Here is a 6,069-nt window from a genome sequence, read left to right as displayed (position 1 = left end):
GACAGGGACAGTGTCACCCCCTGGGGACAGGGAGAGTGTCACCCCCTGGGGACAGGACAGTGTCACCTCTGTCACCCCCTGGGGACAGGGACAGTGTCACCCCCTGGGGACAGGGAGAGTGCCACCACCCTAGGGACAGGGACAGTGTCACCTCTGTCACTGCCCGGGAACAGGGACAGTGCCACCGGCACTGCCATCATCCCTGCATGGGGACAGGGACAGTGCCACCCCTGTCACAGCCTGGGGACAGGGACACTGTCACCTCTGTCACCACCTGGGGACAGGACAGTGCCACCAGCACGGCCATCACCCCTGCATGGGGACACTGTCACTGCCACCCCCTAGGGACAGGAACACTCTGTGTCACCCAACGTGAGGACATCAGGGGAGGCTGTGGGGTCACTGTCCCCATGTCCCCATCCCTGTCACTGTCCCCTGTATCCGCATGTCCCCCTGTCCCCATCCCTGTCCCCATCCCTGTCCCCATGTCCCCATGACTGTCCCCATGTCCCCATGTTCCCATGTCCCCATGGTCACTGTCCCCATCCCTGTCCCCATGTCCCCATGTCCCCCCGTCCCCATCCCTGTCCCCATCACTGTCCCCATGGTCACTGTCCCCATGTCCCCTTGTCCCCATGTCCCCCTGTCCCCATACCTGACCCCATGTCCCCATGTCCCCAGCTGTCCCCATGTCCCCATGTCCCCATCCCTGTCCCCATGTCCCCATGTCCCCATCCCTGTCCCCAGCTGTCCCCACGCCGTCACTCAGAGCCGCTGGGACCAAGTTCTGTGATGCACTGACTGTCCAGAGCCACAGCCGGAGTGTAGGACAGAACCTCGGCCCAGGGACCCAACTGTCCCCAAGTGTCACCATGTCACCAACTGTCACCAGGTGTCACCAACTGTCCCCAAGTGTCCCCAATGTCACCAGAGTGTAGGACAGAACCTCAGCCCAGGGACCCAGCTGTCCCCAAGTGTCACCAACTGTCCCCAGAGTGTAGGACAGAACCTCGGCCCAGGGACCCAACTGTCCCCAAGTGCCACCAACTGTCCCCAGAGTGTAGGACAGAACCTCGGCCCAGGGACCCAGCTGTCCCCAAGTGTCACCAACTGTCCCCAAGTGTCACCAACTGTCCCCAGAGTGTAGGACAGAACCTCAGCCCAGGGACCCAGCTGTCCCCAAGTGTCACCAACTGTCCCCAATGTCACCAGAGTGTAGGACAGAACCTCGGCCCAGGGACCCAACTGTCCCCAACTGTCCCCAATGTCACCAACTGTCCCCAGAGTGTAGGACAGAACCTCGGCCCAGGGACCCAACTGTCCCCAATGTCACCAACTGTCCCCAACTGTCACCAATGTCACCAACTGTCCCCAACTGTCCCCAGAGTGTAGGACAGAACCTCGGCCCAGGGACCCGGTGTCACCATGTCACCAACTGTCCCCAATGTCACCAACTGTCCCCAATGTCACCAGAGTGTAGGACAGAACCTCGGCCCAGGGACCCAACTGTCCCCAAGTGTCACCCATGGCCACCAATGGTCACCAACTGTCCCCAGAGTGTAGGACAGAACCTCGGCCTGGGGATCCAACGGCCACCAGTGGTCACCCAGGGCCACCTAGGGCCACCAAGAGCCACCCAGGACACCCCCAGGTGCTGCTGGCCCAATGGCCACCCCCTGAGTGACCCCCAGTGTGACCCCAGGTGTGGCACTGTCCCCTCCTCTGCCACCTCCCAGTGTGACCCCAGTGTGACCCCAATTCACCCCACTGACCCCCAGCTGGGACCCCAACTGACCCCCAGTGACCCCCGAGTGACACCCAGTGACCCCTGAGTGACCCCAGTGACACCCAGTGACCCCCAGTGACCCCCGAGTGACCCCAGTGACACCCAAGTGACCTCACTGACCTCCCAGTGACCCCCCAGTGACACCCAGTGACCCCAACTGACCCCTGAGTGACCTCACTGCCCTCCCAGTTACCCTCCCAGTTCCCCCCAGTTACCCCAGTGACCCCCTAGTGACCATTCCAGTGACACCTAAGTGTCCCCCAGTGACCCCCAGTGACACCCAGTGACCCCCAGTGACCCCCAAGTGACCTCACTGCCCTCCCAGTTCCCCCAGTTACCCTCCCAGTTACTCCCAGTGTCCCCCAGTGACCCCCAGTGACCCCTGAATGACCTCACTGCCCTCCCAGTTCCACCCAGTTACACCCAGTGACCTCCCAGTGACACCCAGTGACCCCAACTGACCCCTGAGTGACCTCACTGCCCTCCCAGTTCCCCCCAGTTCCCCCCAGTTACTCCCACACTGCCCTCCCAGTTATCCCAGTTACCCCCCAATGCCCCCCCCGGACCCCAACTGACCCCCCAGTATCCCCAGTTCAGTTCCCCAGTTTCTCCCAGTATCCCCAGTTCCCCCAGTTCCCAGTTTCTCCCAGTTCCCCCAGTTCAGTTCCCCCCAGTTCCCAGCCTCCCAGTTTCCCCAGTCCCCCAGCTCAGCCTCCAGTTCCCCCAGTTCCCCCAGTCTTTCCAGTTCCCCCCAGTTCTCCACAGTTCTCCCCAGTTCAGTTCCCCAGTTCAGTTCCCCAGTTCCCCCCAGTTTCTCCCAGTTCCCCCAGACCACCAGGTCCCCAGTTCAGTTCCCCAGTTCAGTTCCCCAGTTCCCCAGTTCTCCCAGTTTCCCCAGTTCAGTTCCCCAGTTTCTCCCAGTATCCCCAGTTCCCCCAGTTCAGTTCTCCCAGTTCCCCAGCTCTCCCAGTCCCCCCAGTCTCCCCAGTTCCCCCAGTTCCTCCCAGTCAGTCCCCCCAGTCTCTCCCACTCTCCCAGTCTCTCCCAGTCTCTCCCAGTCTCTCCCAGTCCTCCCAGTCCCTCCCAGTCTCTCCCAGTTTCTCCCAGTCCATCTCTCTCTCCCAGTCTCTCCCAGTCCCCCCAGTTCAGCTCTCCCAGTCTCTCCCAGTCTTTCCCAGTTCCCCCAGTTCAGTTCCCCAGTCTCTCCCAGTCTCTCCCAGTCTCTCCCAGTCTCTCCCAGTCTCTCCCAGTCTCTCCCAGTCTCTCCCAGTCTCTCCCAGTCTCTCCCAGTCTCTCCCAGTCTCTCTCCCAGTCTCTCCCAGTCTCTCTCCCAGTCTCTCCCAGTCTCTCCCAGTCTCTCCCAGTCTCTCCAGTCTCTCCCAGTCTCTCCCAGTCTCTCCCAGTTCAGTTCCCCAGTCTCTCCCAGTCTCTCCCAGTCCCCCCACTCTCCCCTACCAGCACCAAAGCCTCCATTTTCCCTCAGCGCTGCCGACGTGGAGCCGGAAGAGCTCTCGCTGCTGATTGGCTGCTCACCTGCCAATCACCCCCCTTGGCCCCGCCCCGCCCGTCTGATTGGCCCAACGCTGTTCCAGCTCCACCAATCGCTGCGCGCTCCCGCTCGGGGGGCGGGCCGGACTTTCCCGCCCTTTCCCAGGCGGCCGCTGATTGGAGGATCCACCTGTCAATCACCCGCCGGAAGCGGAAGGGCGGCGCAGTTGCCATGGTGACCGGGGAAGCGCTGACGTCACCCCTCAGCCTGGCCCGGGCTGCGATTGGCTGTCTCGGGGAGCACGTGACCGGAACCGGCGCCTCGCTGTGATTGGTCACTCCTCTTGGCCACGCCCCTCTGTGGGCGTGGTCTCGGGTGACCTTTGGATGTCACCTGCAGGGGTTGGGGACAGTTGGGGACAGAGCTGGGAGTCACGTGACCCTGAGAGCTTCCGGATGGAGAGGAGGGGAGGGGGTGACCTCGGGGACACCCTGGGGACATCCTGGGGATATCTTGTGACACCTGTGACACCCTGGGGACATCCAGGGACATCCTGGGACATCCTGGGGACATCCTGTGACACCCTGGGGACATCCTGGGGACATCCAGGGACATCCTGGGGACACCCTGGGGACACCCTGGGGACATCCTGTGACACCCTGGGGACACCCTGGGGACATCCTGTGACACCCAGAGCCACCCTGGGGACATCCTGGGGACACCCAGAGCCACCTGGGGACACCCTGGGGACACCCAGAGCCACCCTGTGACACCCTGGGGACATCCTGGGGACATCCTGTGACACCCTGTGACACTCTGGGGACACCCAGAGCCTCCTGGGGACATCCTGTGACACCTGTGACACCCTGGGGACATCCTGTGACACCCTGAGGACATCCTGTGACACCCTGGGGACATCCTGGGGACACCCAGAGCCACCCTGTGACACTCTGGGGACACCCTGGGGACATCCTAGGGACATCCTGTGACACCCTGTGACACCCTGTGACACCCTGGGGTGACCCGTGTGACACCCTGGGGACATCCAGAGCCCCTGTGACATCCTGTGACACCCTGAGCCACCATGGGGACATCCGGAGCCTCCTGTGACACCCTGGGGACATCCTGTGACACCCAGAGCCACCCTGGGGACACTGCTGTCACTGCCAGCCATGTCACTCCACAGTAAATCTGCTCCCGAGGCACCTCTGTCACCCTCTGTCACCCTCTGTCACTCTCTGTCACCCTCTGTCACTCTCTGTCACTCTCTGTCACCCCCAGGTGACACATTCCTGTCACCTCCTGTCCCCGCAGGGCGAGGCGAGGTGTCACCTCCCTGCGGTGACACATGGTGACACATGGTGACACCCTCGGGCAGGACATCCCTGTCCTCCCTGTCACCTCCTGGCGCTGGCCTTGTCCCCTTGTCCCCTGCTGGCCACACGTGGGTCACTCTGTGTCCCCAGATCGGTGTCACCTTCTGTCCCCTTCTGTCCCCAGCCCTGTCCCCACCGGGGCTGCTCTGTCCTTGTCCCATCGCTGTCCCCATCGTGTCCCCAGCCTTGTCCCCATCGTGTCCCCATGGTGTCCCCATTGTGTCCCCATCCTTGTCCCCATTGTGTCCCCATTGCTGTCCCCTTCATGGCTGTGTCATCCCTTCAGTCCTTGTCCCCACGGTGTCCCCACGGTGTCCCTGTCCCCATCATGTCACCATCATGTCCCCAGTGTCTCTATGATGTCCCTGTCCCCACAGTGTCCCCGCAGTGTCCCCATGATGTCCCTATCATGTCCCCACAGTGTCCCTGTCCCCATGGTGTTCTTGTCTCCATCCTGTCCCCATAGTGTCCATACAGTGTCCCCGTGGTGTCCCCCCTGTCCCTGTCCCCACGATATCCCCGTCCCCAGTGACCCCATGGTGTCCCCATGATGTCCCTATCGTGTCCCCACAGTGTCTCTGTCCCCAGTGTCTCCATGATGTCCCCAGTGTCCCTGTCCCCATCACGTCCCCACCATGTCCCTGTCCCCACGGTGTCCCCGCAGTGTCCCTGCAGTGTCCCCACAGTGTCCCTGTCCCCACAGTGTCCCTGTCCCCATGGTGTCCCTGTCCCCAGTATGTGCCCATCATGTCCCCATGATGTCCCCATGGTGTCCCCAGTGTCTCCATCGTGTCCACAGTGTCCCCCATGATGTCCCCATGACGTCCCCAGTGTCCCCATGATGTCCCTATCATGTACCCAGTGTCCCCATGGTGTCCCCACAGTGTCCCCACGACGTCCCCAGTGTCCCCACACTGTCCCTGCAGTGTCCCCATCATGTCTCCACGGTGTCCCCACGGTGTCCCCAGTGTCCCTGTCCCCATCATGTCCCCACACAGTATCCCCAGTGTCCCCACAGTGTCCCCTCGGTGTCCCTACAGTGTCCCCAGTGTCTCCATCATGTCCCTACCCTGTCCCCACAGTGTCCCCACAATGTCCCTGTCCTCAGTGTCCCCACAGTGTCCCGTGTCCCCACGATGCCCCCACAGTGTCCCTGTCCCCACGATGTCCCTGTCTTCATCGTGTCCACCCAGTGTCCCCACGATGTCCCCATAATGTCCCCACAGTGTCCCCATCATGTCCCCACAGTGTCCCCACGATGTCCCCACAGTGTCCCCAGTATCTCCATCATGTCCACAGTGTCCCCAGAGTGTCCCCGCAGTGTCCCCACAGTGTCCCCATCATGTCCCTGCAGTGTCCCCAGTGTCCCCACGATGTCCCCGCAGTGTCCCCATCATGTCTCTATCATGTCCCCACGA

General features: G+C 62.3%; 1 protein-coding gene across 1 annotated transcript in view; it reads left to right on the top strand.

The window, feature by feature from the left end:
* LOC146425777 (uncharacterized) overlaps positions 1 to 6,069 on the top strand; it is a 58,981-nt gene that overhangs the window by 13,274 nt on the left and 39,638 nt on the right. The window lies entirely within an intron of this gene.

This window comes from Lichenostomus cassidix, chromosome 29, assembly GCF_008360975.1.
Source record: "Lichenostomus cassidix isolate B80296 chromosome 29, HeHo_3.0, whole genome shotgun sequence".
NCBI lineage: Eukaryota > Metazoa > Chordata > Aves > Passeriformes > Meliphagidae > Lichenostomus > Lichenostomus cassidix.
Note: the sequence above shows the minus strand (reverse complement) of the source record. Positions and strands in the feature narration are given on the sequence as shown.